Genomic DNA, 19,719 nt, shown 5'->3' on the forward strand with positions numbered 1-19,719 from the left:
TAACCAAGAATCACTGCTTTAAGCCAAAACTCTGCTTCAAGATCGAACTTCATGTGGATGCAAGAGAAAGATGAGAGTCCTGTTCTACCTGTCTCTTGAGACAGTATCTACAGAACCTGAACCTCACTGTTTTGCTGCTAGGCTGGCAGACCACTGAGCCCCAACACTCCTCCTGTCTCCTCCTCCTTCCCTTGCAGCACTAGAGCTACAGGTTTATGAGGCCCAGCTCAGGATCAAAACTGAGGTACCCATGCTTATGCACCAAGAGTCCAGCCCCCAAATTATCCTTCCCAAAGTATGGCTTTCCATGTCACTCTTCATTTCCAAGAATCTAAGACCAAAGTCAAAGGACACCATCCATGTTCAGGCTAAACTCCTTTACTCACCCACACTCATGTTCTTTCACAACCCTCACTATGACTCCCTTACAACAGACCCAAATATTCCAGAAATCAGTGGTATTTCCTAAGTACTTCCAGCTTCAAACACACAGTGAGAACACTGCTATAACTTTACATGATAGCACTTTATCTTGTACTGTTCTGTAACAGCTCCTCAAAGGGAATATCCTAGTTCCTTCAAAAATCACTTTGAACTTGGGCTGGAGGAGAAGCTAATATCTCAGGGGAAAAATTTCAACATGACCTTAAGACATTTTAGTTAGTCCCAAAGCAAATATCTGTCAAAAATGACTAAGGACACAACAAAGGACATAGATGTCAATTTTTAAATGTTTTCACCTTTAAAGATAGAATAATGAGGGGAAAAGAAAAACAAAACAAAAAAAACAGCCAGGCACTGGCAGACATTTCTGTAACCCCAGCACTTGGGAAACTGAAGGCAAGAGGATCAAAGATGTGGTGATATATTGTGCACCCTAATAAAATGTGCCTGAAGATCAGAGAGACAAGGTGATCCTCATCTATGTAAGAGGTTGAAGACCCTGTCACTCACATATACACATAATCAAATTATAGTCTTAAATTCAATCAGCATATCTTGAATAAAATATTCCAAGATAACCAAACAGTAGATAAGGGTAAATTATATTATTATTATTATTATTATTATTATTATTATTATTATTTTATTGTTTTTTCAAGACAGGGTTTCTTTGTGTAGGCTTGGCTGTCCTGGAACTCACTCTGTAGACCAGGCTGGCCTCCACAGAGTGATCCACCTGCCTCTGCTTCCCAAGTGCTGGGATTAAAGGCATGCACCTCTATAAGCGGTTTAATTTCTTCTTTTTTAAAAAGATTCCATTTCATGATTTTTAATTGTATATTCTTTACCAAAAAAAAAAGAAATCAAGCTAATAAACACAAAAGAAATCAGAATGTTTCTCTTCTCCAAATTTGGCAACATATGCACAATCAGCATTGGTTACTAAAACACATTACATAAGAGGGTGGTTGTTGGAAAAATATTACAGATTAAGATGAACAATTTATTCTGTCATTACTAGAAGCAGGACAACATTTTTTGTTTTTGGTTTTGATTTTGTTGTTGGTTTTGGCTTTGGTTTTTTTGTTTTTTGTTTTTTGGTTTTTTGTTTTGTTTTGTTTTGTTTTTTTGACAGGGTTGCTCTGCTTTGGAACTCACTCTGATAGCCCAGGTTGGCCTCAAACTCACAGAGATCTACCTGTCTCTGCCTCCTAGTGCTAGGATTAAAGGTGTGCGCCACCACTGCCTGGCTGACAACATGTTTCTTGCTGTCCTACAAAAGGACATATACAGCAGCACCAACCCACTACCTCATACGTATACTGTCCCTCACTCCTAAAGAAAAATGAATAGAATCAAGCCCTAGAAACTCACTGCTTTGCAAGACACAAAAAGGAAAGAGAAACTGGATAACACATCAAAGACATCATCCAAATCCAGAATAAGGTAAGAAATAGTGAACAAGTCAACCAATTTCTTCAAATAGAAAAACTAGGGAGAAGGAGATTGTAAAAGAGACATCATTTATCAAACAAACAAAATGATTTTTCAGTCAAGAAAATCTGCAAAAACATCTTTTTACAGATAACCAAGAAGAGAAAAAATAAGGCTGTTAAAATGTTGATAGTTACATGGAATACTTAGATTGATATTTTTTTTTTTTTTTTTTTTTTTTTGGAGACAGGGTTTCTCTGTTTAGCTTTGGAGCCTTCCCTGGAACTCCCTATGTAGACCAGGCTGACCTCAAACTCACAGAGATCTGCCTGCCTCTGCCTCCCGAGTGCTGGGACTAAAGGCGTGCGCTACCACCAGCCAGCATACTTAGATATTTTTAAGTGTTTCTCTTTTTTTTTTTTTAAAGATTTATTTATTTATTATGTATACAGCATGTATGACTGCAGGCCAGAAGAGGGCACCAGATCTCGTTATAGATGGTTGTGAGCCACCATGTGGTTGCTGGGAATTGAACTCAGGACCTCTGGAAGAGCAGTCAGTGCTCTTAACCTCTGAGCCATCTCTCCAGCCCCTAAGTGTTTCTCTTTTTGTGTTCTACTCAGGGACTGATAAAGTACTCAAAGAAAGAAAACAGTGAACACTGAACCCTCTTTGCTCTGCTTTTGACATCAAAGATTTGCAACTATGAACTAAAATGTTAAATATCTTTAACATCATCACATAATCATTTTACAGCAGGCTTAATTTCCCTCCCTAAATATTCTACCAGCATTTCATTCGACGTCACACAAACAAATCTAAATAGCTCTCACACAAATACAAGCTTGCTTCCTCTATCCACCTAATCAGTCACCAAACTGCTGCTTCTATTATAAAAATCTCTTTCCAGTCCTACCATATCCCTGTTAGTTAACCATCAAATTCCTTTCTAATTAAAAAAAGCTGACAGCCACTTGTTTGGAGAATCAATATATTTATATTCTCTCCTCTCTCTCCCTCCCTCCCTCCCTCCCTCCCTCCCTCCCTCCCTCCCTCCCTCCCTCTCTCTCTCTCTCTCTCTCTCTCTCTCTCTCTCTCTCTTCTTCTTTCCCTCCCCTTCAAATACATGGCCTCCTGTGGCCCAGGCTGAACATAATGAAAAAAATCTGAATGTCTGATAATCCAGCCCCAACCTCCTAAATTATTCAGATTATAGGTATATGCCACCACACCTCTATGAGGTGGTTCAAATCCAGGGCTTCAAGCATGTAAGGCAAGCACTTTACCAACTAAAATAGATCCCCACCAGATAATACATACATTTACATTTTTTCCTATAAAATACAATGAGTGAAAAAAAAACTTTCCCACAACAACTTAAACATGCAAAAATATACAAAGTATAATACTTGGGCAAGCCGCCCAAGAAGAAAGATGCCAGAGGACCAGTAAAGCCACATGCCACATGGCAATACATAGATTAATAAAAATGGGTTAATTTAAATGTAAGAGCATGTTAGCAATAAGCCAGAGCTATCGGCCAAGCATTTTGTAATTAATATAAGCTTTTGTATGTTTATTTGGGACCAGGTGGTCGGGAAAGAAAAACTGCCTCTGTTTACATATGGCACCCAACATGGGACACTTACAACTACATAAAGCCTGAGAAAGCTTAAAAGGGGGGGGGGGGTTCTAGATACACAAAAATCGAGCCAAGAGGAGTTTCACAGTTCATGTCTCTCATGTGGGCTACAGTACAGAGACACATGCCCTGGCTGTGGTGTACAGGCTTGAGCTGCATCATGGAGGCTTCCTGCAGTCTCACAAGGGCCATGGTACAAACATGCACTGAGTGGCAGATTTAAGATCTCTGCTCAGATAGACAAAAAGGGTTAAAGATACCCAGTAAGGACAGATTCAGACAAAAAAAAAAAAAAGGCCTCTAAACAGGTCACAGTATGTTTAAAAACTGTGAGTAGGCTTAGGAGAGAGAAGGGGTAGAAGCAGTCATAGATTAAAAAAGGTGATTTAAAAATAATAGTAAAGTCCTTAAAAAGGAAATAAAGTAATAAAAAATATGATAAGCCATGTAAAGATGGGAAATACACAGAGAGTCTGGAGTCTATATTTAATTGTGTTTTCTTTAAATTTTTTTTTTTAAAGATTTATTTATTTATCATATATAGTGTTTTACCTGCATGTGTCGCTGCAGGACAGAAGAGGGCGCCAGATCTCATTACAGATGGTTGTGAGCCACCATGTGATTGCTGGGAATTGAACTCAGGACCTCTGGAAAAGCAACCAGTGCTCTTTACCTCTGAGCCATCTCTCCAGCCCCCCGTTTTCTTTTAGATTTTTTAACTGTTAAAGGGCAAATGATAACTGCTGAGAGACAGTTTGATTATGAAAGCTACTAAATTAAACCAAATTATGTATTTTAAAATTAACTTCAAAATTTAAGTCAAAAGATATGGTACTTTGGGGGAGAGGTTATGCTTTTGTTTCTATAGGAGATGAGAGGCTATGATTTAATTCTAGGTTAAGAAAAATCAGGTTTGATCAAGGAAGACCCCCTGAAATCTAGACTACAGATATAAGAAAATAAACCTAAAGTAACTACAAGACAGGTGATATATATTTTACCTGCTCAAACATAAAACAAAAAATTATCTTTGGCTAGCTTGTGTATAATGCACAGTTTATATTTGTATTAATATAGATGTGTATGTTACCTTTAAAAGTTTATGTATTTTCAGACCAAGGGAACCAAACACCAATAACAATGGCCCAGATGATCCAAATCCAAAATAGCTTCAAGGCAGCTGACTAATATGATCCAGCCTCACAAAATACTCTAGCCAAGCCTTAACAATTATCCTGATTTTCTGAGGGTCCCTCAAAAATTACCAGCACCCACCAATCAGCAGGAAGCAATCTAAAAAACTACGCCCATATTCCCAAAATATTGGTTATAAATGTTTGTTTTCATTTAAGGGGTGCTGGTTACAAACTGTTATTGGTCACAGTCAATCTCTTTCTAAAAGAAGAAAAGGAGTTATGATATAGAAATGATGGGAAAGGGGGTAGATTATTATGATGGGGAAAAGGGGTAGATTATTGAATCTGCTTTAATCCAAAAAACAACTGTTAATCTTACATATTTTACATTGGTATGGATTTGAGTTTATTGATTCAAATTTAAAGTTATTTCTGTTATGCTGTATGATGTTTCTACTGTTTAGAATATTGTGCTTATACAGCTCATTTTAAAATACAACGTAAAATTAAAAATACAGATTAATAATTATCTACAATAGTCAAACTTATAGTCATGTTAGGTATGTTTTCAAGATCATACACAAATATATTTAGATAGTCTTCAAACACTTCAAAACAACTGAATATTGCATTTAATATGTTTAATAACCTAAGGCTTTTCATGACAGTGAGACACATCTGCTCTGGCAGCACTAATCTACTTCAGAGAAGATGATGGGCATCAAAGAAACTCCATATGGAGTTTGTTTTCTTTATGGCAAAAGCTAGCCATGTGGACAAAGAAAGTGCCCTCACCTCAATAGCTGACAGATACTGTTCAAACTGGACCAGCAGAACACAAAACAGGTGACTGCCAAACATTGCTAAGACAAGGTAGAACAGTCCTTCAAAATTTCCTGCTTCTCAGAAATGTCTGTCAGGTATGCTAGGCCTGTAGGCCAAAGTTGGATGCCCCAGTGTTACAGATAAAACTTGGGTGACTGTCCAGGCAGCCTGATGTCCCTGTTATTAGCTAACATTTCACCCTTCTGGGGTCTTTGATAGAGTTGAAGACTACTAAATAGTTACAATTGTTTTCTTTAGTTATGATAAAAGATAAAATATATACAAAACTTTGGACTCACAAAGATAAGATATATGATAGAGTATTTTCTTTAATTTTGTCAAATACAAATAGGCTGAATATTGTAACTATAATTCTTACTTGATAACTGTTTTGTTATATGTAATTTTACTATGTTAATGTTAAAACTTTCCTTTTTGATTAGACAAAAGGGGGGAGATGCTGTGGGATGATCTTTCTGTATGCTGTGAATATGTATTACTCCCACTGGTTAATAATGAAGCTGTTTGGCCTATGGCAAGGCAGGATAAGGTTAGGCAGAACAATCAAACTGAGGAATGGGATGGAGAAGGGTGGAGTTGGGACAGATACCAGCCAGATGCCCAAGAAACAAGATGCCAGAGGAACAATAAAGCACAGGCCACAAGGCAATACACAGATTAATAGAAATGGGTTAATTTAAATGTAAGAGCTAGTTAGCTATAAGCCTGAGCTATCTATCAGCTGAGCATTTTTTGTAATTAATATAAGATTTTGTGTTTATTTGGGACCGAGCATTCGTGAAAAAAAAACTCTACCTCCATTTACAACAACCTTAATCTAGTTTTTATTGTGAGTTCATTATACCAAGGTTCTTGTTATATGATATTTTGTTTGTTCTGACAAGTAAAGCTTGCCTGGAGATCAGAGGATGGAGCTAGCCACTAGTTAATCACAGAGGCCTGGCTGTGGTGGCACACACCTTTAATCCCAAGACTTTGGAAGAAGCAGGAAGATCAAGAGTTCAAGGCTACCCTGGGCTACAGGAGATTGAACCAGTCTAAAAGAAACAGAGCCAGGTGGTGGTGGTGCATGCCTTTTATCGCAGTATTAGTAAAGTGGAGACAGGAATATAAGGGGGGTGGAGAAAGGATCTCAGCCCTCCCTCATTCAGTCTGAGGATTCATAGAGGTAAGAAGTTTCTAGTGGCTGCTGCTCTGCTTCTCTTATCTTTTAAAAGTTTTCACCCTCAATATCTGACTCTGGGTTTTTATTGTTAAGACTAATTAGAATTGAGCTTCGGTAATTTTTATTTAAAAAAGAAATTATTATTAGCCCAATTTTCTAGTGCAATAAAGTAACATTAAGAAATTCAAAAGAAGCCGGGCGGTGGTGGCGCACGCCTTTAATCCCAGCACTCGGGAGGCAGAGCCAGGCGGATCTCTGTGAGTTCGAGGCCAGCCTGGGCTACCAAGTGAGTTCCAGGAAAGGCGCAAAGCTACACAGAGAAGCCCTGTCTCGGAAAAAAAAAAAAAAAAAAAAAAAAAAGAAATTCAAAAGAAGCCAGGCAGTGGTGGTGCACATCTTGAATCCCAGCACTCAGGAGGCAGAGCCAGGCGGATCTCTGTGAATTCGAGTGAGATTCAGGACAGACACCAAAGCTACACAGAGAAACTGTCGGGAGGGGGGGGGTTAAAAGATAATCTTTTCCAATGAACTTTTTCATTGGAAAATTTTTTTATTATTTTATTTACTTTTATTATTTTTTTGAGACAGGACCTCACCATGTTGCCCTGGAAGGCCTGGAATTTCCAAAACTCGGTTTTGGCTGGACTCCAACTCACCGAGATCCTCCTGCCTCTGCCTCCTGAGTGCTGAAATTAAAGACATATACTACCATGCCTGTGACTGAATTATATTTTCAAAGAATGAATTGTAATTTAAAGAATTAAACAAACAAAAAAGGCATGTGAAGTGGCATACACTTACAATCATGGCACTTGGGAAGTAAAAACAGGAAGATTAGGAATTCAAGGTTATCCTAGACTAGACAGTGAGTTCTAACTTGGGCTGCATGAAATCTTGCCTCAAGGGAAAAAAAAAAGCTAACCAGGTGTCTCATTCACTTAAAAAGTGAAGGCAGGAAGATGGAAAAACAGGATTTAAGAGTAGCCTCTACTACACAGGAGTGGAAGGATAGCCTATACTGAATTAGAGTATGTTTCCAAAAACATCATAAGAATAAACATACCAAAAAAAAAAAGACAAAATGGGGTTGGGGATTTAGCTCAGTGGCAGAGTGGTCCTCAGCTCTGGGAAAAAAAAAAAAGACAAAATAACAAATAGAGAAATAAAGGCATGTGCCAACACATGTAAAAAAGAATAAACATACCACAAAATGAAGTAACTTTCTGTAGTAGAGCCCCATTTAAAATACTACAAATAGGTGCTAGAGAGTCAGCTCAGCAGTTAAGGGCACTGGTGGCTCTTCCCAGTACCCACTTGGCAGCTCACAACTGTCTGTGCCTCCTGTTCCAGAGGATCTGACAGACAAACATGCAGGCAAAACACCAATACACATAAAAATAAATCATTAAAATTTAATAATTCCTTTTGCTGGGCGGTGGTGCACACCTTTAATCCCAGCACTCAGGAGGCAGAGTGAATCTCTGTGAGTTCGAGGCCAGCCTGGTCTACAAAGTGAGTTCCAGCACAGGCTCCAAAAGCTACACCGAGAAACTCTATCTCAAAACAAACAAACAAAAAATTCCTTTTTATGTAACATTTATGCATTTCTGTATCTAATAACTTCCATAAAGACCAAGCAGGTTTTAAGACCATGGCTATACCTGTAAAATAGCTCCAAATATATAAGAATTTGTGTGTGTGAGACAAACAGGCAGGCGCAGAGACAGAGGGGTGTGTGTGAGTGTGTGTGTGTGTGTGTGTGTGTGTGTGTGTGTGTGTGTGTACTCTTGATCTTTGGCCTTTGGTCATTCTGTGAGATGGTAATGCTGCCTTTTACATCCTAACTCAATGCCAATAGTCAGCCTGCACAGGAACAGTCACTGACAGATCATAGTTTCAATTTCCAATGTGCCTGAACAGGCTCAGCCAGGCTCCCCAACTGTTTTCTTTTAGCCACTATCTAAAATAAACTGATACAATTTTTAGACTTACCAAACATATGTCCTCCTGCCTCTGCAACTATGAAACCAAGAATCCTCCTTTGCACTGCTGACATTTTTTTTTTTTTTTTTTCTCAGAAACCAAAAAATGCCTCAAGAAACAGTTTGGAGCTGGAGAGGAAATTCAGTTGTATGTAGTGCTTGCCTCATATGCACAAAGCCCTGGATTCCATTCCCAGCCTGGGAGTTTGGGGGAGGCACCCATGGATTGGAGAACAATAGTCCCTATATGGTACATGAGCTTGAAATAAACTACTCTAAATGGAAGTTAGAATAGAATTTTTTTCAAAGATCCAAAATTTGATTAGTTAATATTAAATCTACCTAGGAAGTTAACTAGCTTTAATGACCATATTCTATAGATTTTTAGAGGAAGGAGGAGGCAGATATGAAATTCTGCCACTTAAACCCCAACATTCCACTAACATTCTTCTATGATCAAAATAAATGGTAATTATTCCTGAAACTGTCCTGCAGAAAATGAGTTTGGTTTAAAATGATACAAAAATGGCAAATTTTAAACAAAGGACAAATCAAATTTATTAAGACTTATTTCTGAAATCAGCTTCTCATTACACCTATATACCTGGGTAAGAACTCACCTTTGGAGGCAAGAAGGAAGGTCCAATTTTTCTATGTAGAAGCAAATTATTACATGATAAACTGAATTTGAATTCAGTGTGTTTTCTTTTAAATGACAACACAGAATACAAGTATTGCAGGCTTTCCCCAGGGTTAAATCATGAGTTTGGGGCTGATATTTACTAATCTTTATATAAAATTGCACATTTAAGTCACACCAGTTATATTTTTCATTGAAAACAGTTCAGTTATACTATATTTCTAGCTTGAAAAGCCAGTGGATTTGGATTTTTTTTTTTTTAAAGCATTTTACATTTGCGTGCGTGCGTGCATGCGTGAGTGCGTGCTGGAAACCTGTGCAAGAATAGTATCAAAGATGTAGGAGATCTAGAATCACTCATGCTGGGGAGGCAAAGTGAAAATGCCTGAACCCATCATATCTAACTGTGATGAACAAAAGAAAGGGGACAGGAATGGAAACGAGATCTTTGTCCCCTACCGTTTTATTTTTACTAGAAAAGACCTGCACCTTTGCATGTTTAATTAACACATTGCATACATATAGGGAATCCCTGTCTTGGAAGAACTTTCATTCTATTGAGGCAAAGAAGTATTAAAAGTAGTAAGCTATTGTGAATGTAACTGAAGGGAGGGAAGTAAAGTCAAGAAGTGGTGTATGTAGATATGCCAGGGGTGCCCTTTATTGAAGTGGTGAAATTTTAGCAAAAATCTGAAAGAGGTGAAGGAGTTAGCCAAACAGATTAGAGAGAAAGAACAATTCAGGCTAAAGACAGAGCGTGAGTCCTAAGGTAAAACTTGCCAGGAACGTTCAAGGAACAGTGGGGGAAAGTCAGCGAAGGAGAAATAAGAGCAACCAATGAAACAAATCCCAAAAGATTAGGAGCCAGTGATACACAGAGCACAGGCAAGGGATTAGCTGAAGTCAGAGAAAATAACCTTTCTCAGGCTGGAGAAAAGAAGAGAAGGAGGGGGGGGCGGTTGTTAGAAGAGAAAGGGGGAGACTGAAGGAACCTGTGCCTTTTTTTCCCTATGAGGTAGTAGATACATTTTCTGCTAAGCAGAGGCAGTGGGAGGTTTAAGCCACTCACTGTGAACATCCTGAGAAGACCAAGCAGACCTGTTTCAGCAAACATCAAAGACAAACTGACATACTGACAGTAGCATTAATCCCCAGCCCTTTGTGAGGCTTCTCCATGAAAGCAGAGTAAGAACAGAAGGTATGGAAAGCAGGAATGACTCAAGCTGGCCTGTGGATAGGAGGCCTTCAGAAGAGTAAAGAATCGAAAACAGCAAAGTTGATATTGTATGAAAGGGGCTGGAGCAACGAATCCCAGACGTGACAGTGTGGGAAAAGAAGAGACTAAGAGCCTTGGAGACTGAACACGGGAATACACAAGCAGAGATTACAGGGGTGAGGACTGTAAATTATCAGGATTTAAGACTGGACAGCAATCTGAGATCTGAAAGTGATGACATGTTAAAAGATGTGGCACGATACTTAAAAGAACCAAGCCAGGGTTTGAGCAGAAGTGAAGCAATCTGAAGGGAAGGGTGGTCTCTAAGCAAGTCAGCACAATGACAACTAACCTAGATCTAGTAATGGCAGGAAAGTCATTTAGCGTGTTTAAGTTTCTTCACATGAGAAATGGGGACAATAACTGTATCTAGTTGGCATGGTTACCTATGAATTAAATTAATAAATGTGCTTAAGTGCTCAGTATGAGTTCAATACTTTATCATTATTGCTGCTACTACTATTGTTTATTTATATAGCTACTGACATCTGCCAAGATGATGTGAAAAATCTGTGAGGCAGAGCCTCAGTTCCATAGTAGAGTCCTCAGCTCCCCCAACTAAATAAAGTTCTTGTATCCAACAGATATTTTCAGTCTTTTAACTTGAATCACATATGCAGCCACAATCGCAAAATCATTCATACTACACAGCATGAGAAAGAGAAAAAAGGATGACTGAGAATCACAGAAACTTCCAGAGCATAAGCAGCAGTACACTAACTGCACTAAAATAAAGGAAGCTAGAGTCCAAGTACAAATGGTAGAGCTCACATTCTTTTAGGACAAAGACCTGAATCTATATATGGGCTGGAGTATCTCTTAATGACTATGAGAACAAATCAGTCACTGAGCTGTTAACCAAAAGAAAAAAAGAAAAATCCAAATTCACAAGATTTCCCTATCATAGCCAAATCTGTTTAATGTCTTCTATCCTGCACCAAAATAAAGGTGTATATATTTATTCTCTCTCTTGGGTATCTAAAGATCTCTTTCAAAGGGAACTTTGTGAAACAGGGATGATACAGCTTTAACTTCAGGGCACTGTGAAATTCTATCACATCAGTGTATAGAACCACAGGGATACACTTACTCCTGGGAAAGGCTTATTACCGTGAGTAGCCTGGGAAGGGGTTTACAAACAAGGCAGCAAGGACTCACTGTTGTCCTTTATTCTGTACACAGAACAAGACCAAAACTGAAAAAGTAGACTAGAAAGCTTGGGCCTTGGAAACTGTTGGCATACTTTTCTTGGGCAATAATTTATTCCCTGCACAAATTTAGTAGAAAAAAGAAAACTGCATTCATATCTGCTCTTGAAATGGGAAACAGTCTGCCCTATGCCTTATAAACTGTACTTAATTGGATAAATTCCAGAAAAATATTCAACAGTGAAGATCTATACAGACTTAAGAAATCTTTCCTCACTTCAGATTCACAATCAGGTCTGATTTTATCAAATGCTTAAATTATATTTAATCACAGTTCTTTACATATACTTACAACTATTTCTTATTTTTGATATGGAATCATAAAACAGACATTCTGTATTTCTTGAATATTAATTTACTGGAAAAACCACTGACTTCAGGCTAGAGAGAGCTCAGCAGTGAAAGCTCTTGAGGACCCTCCTTTAGTTCCCAGCACCCAGATGGGGACTCACAATCACCTGTCACTCCAGGTCCAGGGGGTCCAAACCCTTGTCTGTCCTCGGAGGGCACCAGGCACAAACATGGTGCAAGCAAAACACTCATACACATAAAATAAATCAAAACCAAAAAAACTAGTATCTGTTGAAGTTTAAAGAGATTGCTTAATGATAAAAATTATAAAAAAAATAAAGTGTGCTGAGTTCTCTTACCAAAAAAAACACTGGGGGCTGGGGATTTAGCTCAGTGGCAGAGTGCTTGCCTAGCAAGCGCAAGGCCCTGGGTTCGGTCGTCAGATCTGGAAAAAAAAAAAACCTGGAACTTGTTTTTAGTAGTTATTCTTAAGTACACAGAAAAATTAAAATAGAAAAAATTTAAATAAAGAATTGATGCATTAAAAAATGGAATATAGGCCAGGCAGCCGTGAATCCCAGCACTCGCGAGGCAGAGCTGGGCAGATTTCTGTGATTTCTAGGCAAGCCTGGTCTACAGAGCGAGATCCAGGACACGCACCATAAAAAACAACACAGAGAAACCCTGTCTCAAAAAAAAAAAAAAATGGAAAATGGAGGGTGGGAATATAGCTCAGTAGTATATAGGTAGGTTGTCAAACATGTCTAAGACCTGGGTTGGATCTCCAGCCCCCACCCATTGCCAAAGATGAAGTTTAAATTGAAGGGCATAAAGAAGACAGGAGTCATACCATCTCCCCAGGTCCTGTGCGTGTTCAAAATATAGGAAAACACATTTACAGGCTCACTCTGAACCCATTTATTGATCATTTCTAGATGTACTTTAAAACACCGGTATTGAGTAATCTTCATAATCCATCCTCAAATAGCACATTAACAACTTCAATTACTTCATAATCAGTATCAACAAAATTAGAAAAGACTACCACACTTCTCAATGAAAATACAAGCTAAAATTTTGTTATGACTAAGCCAAGTGCACAGCCTGTAAATAAAATATCACCCATAATATCGCTTTTTAACGGTTATTCAAATCAAACCCAATCACCGCTTTCTCTGGGTTAAGACAGGCACATCATGACACAAAGCAGCATGCTCGGCGTTGGCAGAACAGCTGCTTGGAACAGGGAGAGCTACATAAGCAAGAGATCTGTTGACAATCTAATTTAGGCTACCTCTAGATTCCACAACGATGACAACCTGCCTCCTCAGAAATACTGCTGCAAGTCTTCTCGGTTATCAGAATATTCCAGTTTACTAATCTCTGCAATGTTGAGGTACTATGCAAATCTATCCACGCAATGAAATATGCTGAGAGTCTCCAACATGGTAAAGTGGCCTTCACAGAGGAAAGGCATCAACAGGCCTTCAAGAGCCAAAGCAGCAATGGATATCGGTGATAAGTACAGCATCACAGGATTTCATCCCAACAAGAATGGAATCTTAAGCCAGTTTACCCTGAAGACTCGAATGGCAATTCACAAAAGAGAAAAGGTGATTTGGGAGCTCAATTTTGCTTTTATAGTCGGCGAGGGCTTGCGTTGCATGAACAATGACTGGCTTGCTCCGAGCGGCCTCCCAACCCCCACAACTTGGCTTCTGGTGCGGCTAGTCACCCTGAAAGCTGCCAGGGCTGTCACTCGGTGCCTTCCAGCAACCGGACTTGGCTCCTAAACGATTTGTCAGATCATCCTCCCAATATGGCTGCCAGAGTAATCCTGGTCGGCTCAACGTCGAGCCCACACCAGCCTTCCTCCCTGCTGGCCAGCATCCAACAAGCCCCCTCCCTTTGCATCCTTCCTCGGTCTAGCCCTTGAGCCCTCCGCGCCACCGGATGCCCTTTCCCACCTTCATCGGGCACAGGGGCACTGCCACATTCCCAGTCAGAACCCTGATGCCAATCACAATGGGGGTGAGAGGGAAGAAGGGGAGAAAGACCAGCTGGCTCCGGGGCGGGCAGGGCCGGCTCCCTCAGAGCTGCAATGTGCGCAGATACGGCGGGACAGCGACGGCCCTGCAGAACAGAGCGGGGCCTGGCAGCCCGGGGGTGGGGGGAGCGGAGAGCCGGTGCAGGGCACTGCGGGGAACCGGCAGGCCGCTGGACAGGAGCCCGGGGCTCGCTCGCGGCCGGCCGGCCGGCCAGGGCTCTCCACCGAGGGCGAGGCTCCTCACCGCCGACCCGGCACCCCGGCCGGCCGCGCCGCTTCCTCGCTTCGCCCAGCCCCCTCCCCAGGCCCGACCCCAGCCCGAAGTCTGTCCCGCGGGAGCGGCCCCCTTCGCCGGCGCCGCGGCACCACCGCCCACCTCCTCTCAGCCGCCCCACCTCCGCCTCCTCACCTCAGCCGCGCTGCGGACCGACGGGCGAGCCGGCCGAGTCAGAAGACGCCGCGGCGCGCAGGGGCGCGGGAGGCCGGGCACCGACGCACCTCAGCGCGAGCAGCGGCCGCCGGGAGCCGCAGGGCGCCGCTCCGCAACCCCATCACGCGGCCGCCCAACTCTGCATCGAGGATTGGCGGGAGGCCGGGGCGCGGCAGTGGATGCGGCGAAGGAGCAGAGAGAAGCTCGGACGCGAGCTGTCTCCTCCCCGGACCACTGCCGTCTGACTACACCGCGTCGCAGCTCGCCAAACTCCGCCCGAAGCCGCCGGCGCGGGACACCGCCCCGAGCCAGAGCGCCGCGCGTCACTCCGGCCCGCCCAGCAACCGAGACCGACGCGGAAGGTGACCAATCGAGATGAAGATCTTGGGAAGGACGGCCAATAGTAAGGCGAGTCCGTCAGAGGGGGCGGGAGATGCTGGCGGAGCGACGGAGACACTCGAGCGCCCCCTGCTGGTCCAGGAGCCGATGCGGGTGCGGGCGTGTCGGGTGGGCGAAGCCGGTGCCCAGAGTTCCCTCCCGGGTGACCCCCAAAGGGTGTTAGTGGGGAGCAGCCGCGCCTGTGTGGCCGGATGACCCGCTTCGTAAAGGGACAAAAGGTTGCCTGAGTGACAGGGCAGGACTGGACGGTCCAGTTGCCATCCGAGAGCTGGGATTATGTGGGAGCGGCCGAGTGTGGAGTCATTGTCCGTTTGGAAAACAAGCTCACACGGCGATGCCGCCGAGCCCGGCGCGGTGGGAAGGGAACCACGCGCAGACATGAGTGTATCCAGCAGAAAGCTTCCTGGCCTATTCTTGTCGAACCCCAGCACAACACCTCCCACACGCCACCTTGGGAGAAAAGGAGGAATGAGTAATGGGAGAGCATGACTTAGTGGGCATTCAGCGTCTCCTTGGGAGACGGCGTGCTGGTGTGAGCAGAGGAACAAAACGCTTTGTATCGCGCCCAGTGAATGGACTGAGCGGCCCGTGAGAGACGGCCCTGAAGGGGGTTACCAGAACTCATGAGAACACAAAAGCTCTACGAGCCGTGTGTTTTTAAAAAATCAGATTTGGGTTCAGCTCAAAGGAAAAGGCCCACAGCTGTTCATGAGCAGCTCAATTCAGTACTTAGTAAAAAATATCACAGTGACAACCTGCCAATCACACTGCCTTTGAAGGTTGAAAAACGTCTTTCGGATTTACTAGCAGAAATTGAAAGTAAGAGAAGATTTTTTTCTTTCTCATCCCTGACTTTAATACAGTATTTTGGGGTAGAAAAAGGCCTACACACTAAAACATGAAAATTAACCTTCTATACTAATGATTCTGAAAAATCACCATGCCACTGCAGTAGACTCCCCAGTTATTCCACGTTTATTGGACATTTCTCATTGCATTTATTTGTTTTGTTTTGTTTTGTTTGTCGTCTCACTTTGTAGTTCTGACTCTCCTAGAACTCACTATGTAGACAAGGCTGGCCTCCAACCCACAGAGATCTGTCTGCCTCTACCTCCCAATTGCTGAGATTAAAGACACCCCCCACGACAAATTAGAATTTATACTTCACCTTTCCACAAAAAGATTTGATGGAATTTGCACTGAAACATACAAGCAATAAAATTGCTTAAAATATTAGGAGGAATGATTTTGTGAGTTGAAGGCCAGCCTGGACTACATAGAGAAACCCTGTCTTAAACAAACAGGGCCAGTCAAGATGGATTAGTGGGTAAAGGTGCTTCTGATGAAGCCTAATAATCCAAATTCCATCTCTAGAATCCATGTAAACGAGGAAGGAGAGAACCTACTCAACACATGGACACACACTTCACACACCACATCATAATAATAAATTAAAATTTTAACAGACAAAAATATTAATAAAATAAATAAAACAAGAAGTTGACCTGAAAGTGTAGCTAAATTGTGGAGCACTTGTTTAGCATATGGGAGGCCCTGAGTTCAGGCCCTAGAATGAGGAAGAGGAAGAGATGAATCATCCAGTATAGAGAAACGTTACTGGGTTTGCACAGGAGCATGAGGTTGTGATGTGCTCTTGCACAGTAGGATGTCCACAGGTAACAATAACACACTGTGCACTTCAGAAAACTAAGAGAAAGGGCTCCGAAAGTTTTCGCTATAAAGAAGCAGTGTTTGAGGAGGAGGTGGAGAGGGCTCAGCCGTTAAGAGGGCTTCCTGCTCTTGAAGAGGACCTGAGTTCAGTTCCTACTACCTGCATTTGGGCAACTCACAATCACCTGTAACTTTAGCTCCATGGGGATCTGACATCTCTGGCCTCCAAGGGCATCTGCACTCAGATGCACATTCCAACACATAGACACACACATAGATATAATGTTTTAAATTAAAAAATAAATCTTTGAGGCTGGAGAGATGACTCAGAGGTTAAGAGCACTGACTGTTCTTCCAGGGGTCCTGAGTTCAATTCCCAGCACCCACATGGTGGCTCACAACCATCTGTAATGAGATTTGGCTCCCTCTTCTGTGTACTTAATAAATAAATAAATCTTTAAAAAAATAAAAAATAAAAAATAAATAAAAATAAAAAAAATAAATCTTTGGGGTTGGGGATTTAACTCAGTGGTAGAGGGCTTGCCTAGCAAGTGCAAGGCCCTGGGTTTGGACCTCAGCTCAAAAAAAAATCTTTTCAAAATGTTTGAAATAAATATGCTAAACCTGAATTAAACATTATTCAATGTGTCTGTGTCCAAACATAATATGGCATCCTCATTAATACGTACGATTTTAATATCTTCATATATCATAAAGCTTTTATAAGCAAATAAGAAGCTATGAAGAAAAGCCTGCTTGAGCCAGGAATGGTGGGCATGTCTATAATTCCAACACCCAACAGTCAGAGGTAGGAGAATCTCTGCAAATTGTGAACCAGATTATACTATATATATGGAATAAGCTAGCCAGGGGTACATAGTGAGACCCTATCCCGAAAACCAAGCAACCAATCAAAAAAAAAAAAAAAAGGCTACTTTACCTGGAATAAGGGAATAAGCAGAATGCAGAGAAAGAGAGGTAATTCCAAAAATCTAGAGTCAGGGAAATGCTACCTCTGAGCATAGACCCATGCCTTAGCTTCCTGAAGGCCAAGACAAGACAGAAAGTGTAATGGCAAAATAAACAGAGCTCTAGAGTCATCGGAGACACCCACTTAATCCAAGCTCCGAGTATACAAACACCTAAATGGTAGTGACTATGGTTTGAACACTCAATTGAGCTCACACTAAGAAGAGTCTCAGTGGAGATATGGGGCAGCAAAAATGGAACCATCAACCCAGGCAGACAAAGGTGCTTTGGGCAAGCTTTGGACCCTCTGACGAATGAAGCATTCTGCAGTCACTCAATTGCTCAGTTAACAGATTTTTTTGTAAAAGAGCCTCTCCAAAATCACAAACTACTGTGAAAGCAAATGCGCCATGGTCTGATGGGGCTACCCCTGGAATGCAAGCAAATAAAAGTACAAAGAAAGTGAGAGAAAAAAGTCCTTGGCCCATAGTTAGAGAGACTCTGTAACATTACAGATCAGGCCTCTGTCGTGTTGACACAGGACATACACGAGAATCGGAACAGAGGAGTCAGAGCCACACAAGCTGTGGAAGACACCATGACAGCACCACGGGTCTGAGTCAGTGCTGGGCCGACGTTACCCTTTCTGGGACACGGAAGTCAGGATGATGGAGTCATCACGACAGACTGTGGCTTAGCAGGGCACGGCGCTGCAGACTCACTCTGGAGGCTGAGCAAGAAGGACCGGCGTTCGAGGCCATCATGAGATTCCATCTCAAAGAGCAATAGCGACAATGTGGAAAACGTGATTTTCTTTCTTTATACCATATAAATACAAATTCACATGGGTTAAAAACTGAAATCAAAACGCAGCATAGTGGCTCAGGCCTTTAACCCCAGCCCTCTGGGAGGCAGAGGCAGACAAAGAGAGCTCTGTGAGTTGAGTTCTCTACATAGTGAGTTCCAGGATAACCAGAGCTACATAGAGAGCTAACCTTGCTTAAAACAAACAAACAAACAAAACCTAAATAAAAAAGTAACAAAAAGATTAAAAACCTAAATTAGAAAAGGCAAAGCTTTAAGCATTTTACTAAGTGTCCTTATGACTTTGAAATCAACTATCTTGAGACCGAAGGCATTGACTGCAGACGACTGGTGAATTCTTCAATAAAAACACATTCGCACAACAAAAGATAAGCAGAACTGCAAGCCAGCGTCAGGTAAGGAAGTTCAAGCCTCTAATTCCAGACTGTAGAGTTCAAGGTTGCCCCTGGCTACATAATTAGTTCCAGGTCAACCTGGGAGACAGGAAAAGTAAAAAGGAAGGGAGGGAGGGAGACAGGAGAGGAGAGAAGGGGAGGGGAGGGGAGGGGAGGGGAGGAACATCATATTGTTTAGGACATCTGCATCAAGCAGAAAAATACACAGGAAAGCCTAAGTCACCAAATTCAAGATGGGGTACGCCAGAAGAGAGAAGAAAAACACCATGGAGCAGGACATAGAAAGCTGCACTTGAGAGAGAGAGAGAGAGAGAGAGAGAGAGAGAGAGAGAGAGAGAGAGAGAGAGAGAGAGAGAGAGAATAAGCAGGTAGAGTACTTACCACACAAGCATAAGAATCAGAGTTTGAATTATATATGGTAGCTCATATATAATTCCAGATCTTGGAAAAGAGAGACAGGACACTCCCAAAGCAAGCCTGCTAGGTTCTTAGTGACTAAGGTAGAGAGCATAAAGGGAGATCCTTGACCTCAGTCTTTGTCCTCCAAAGGCATGTGCCCACACACGTGTGAACACATACACACATGCACACATGACACACACACACACACACACACACACACACACACTAAAAAAAAAGACACACTGGGCAGTGGTGATGCACGCCTTTAATCCTAGCACTCAGGAGGCAGAGGCAGGTGGATCTTTGTGAGTTCGAGGCCAGCCTTGTCTACAGATCGAGATCCAGGAAAGGCACAAAGTTACACAGAGAAACCCTGTCTCAAAAGACAAAAAAACAAAAAGACACATGAGCTAGCTAGATGGCTAGGTAGGTAAAGGCTGGACGACATGAGTTTGATCCCCATCCCCAGGCCCACATTGTGGAAGAGAGAACTGTCTCCCATAAATTATCTTCTGAC

General features: G+C 42.0%; 1 protein-coding gene across 11 annotated transcripts in view; it reads right to left on the reverse strand.

Moving 5' to 3' along the window:
* Positions 1-14,815, reverse strand: part of Kif1b (kinesin family member 1B) — a 140,726-nt gene extending 125,911 nt beyond the window's left edge. For all 11 annotated transcript variants that reach the window (XM_028893597.2, XM_028893595.2, XM_028893592.2 and 8 more), the window contains exon 1: positions 14,521-14,815. The gene's annotated coding sequence lies outside the window, so the exon portion shown is untranslated. The remainder of the gene's footprint in view (positions 1-14,520) is intronic.
* Positions 14,816-19,719: the final 4,904 nt, after the last annotated feature.

This window comes from Peromyscus leucopus, chromosome 2 (genome assembly GCF_004664715.2).
Source record: "Peromyscus leucopus breed LL Stock chromosome 2, UCI_PerLeu_2.1, whole genome shotgun sequence".
NCBI classification, from domain to species: Eukaryota; Metazoa; Chordata; class Mammalia; order Rodentia; family Cricetidae; genus Peromyscus; species Peromyscus leucopus.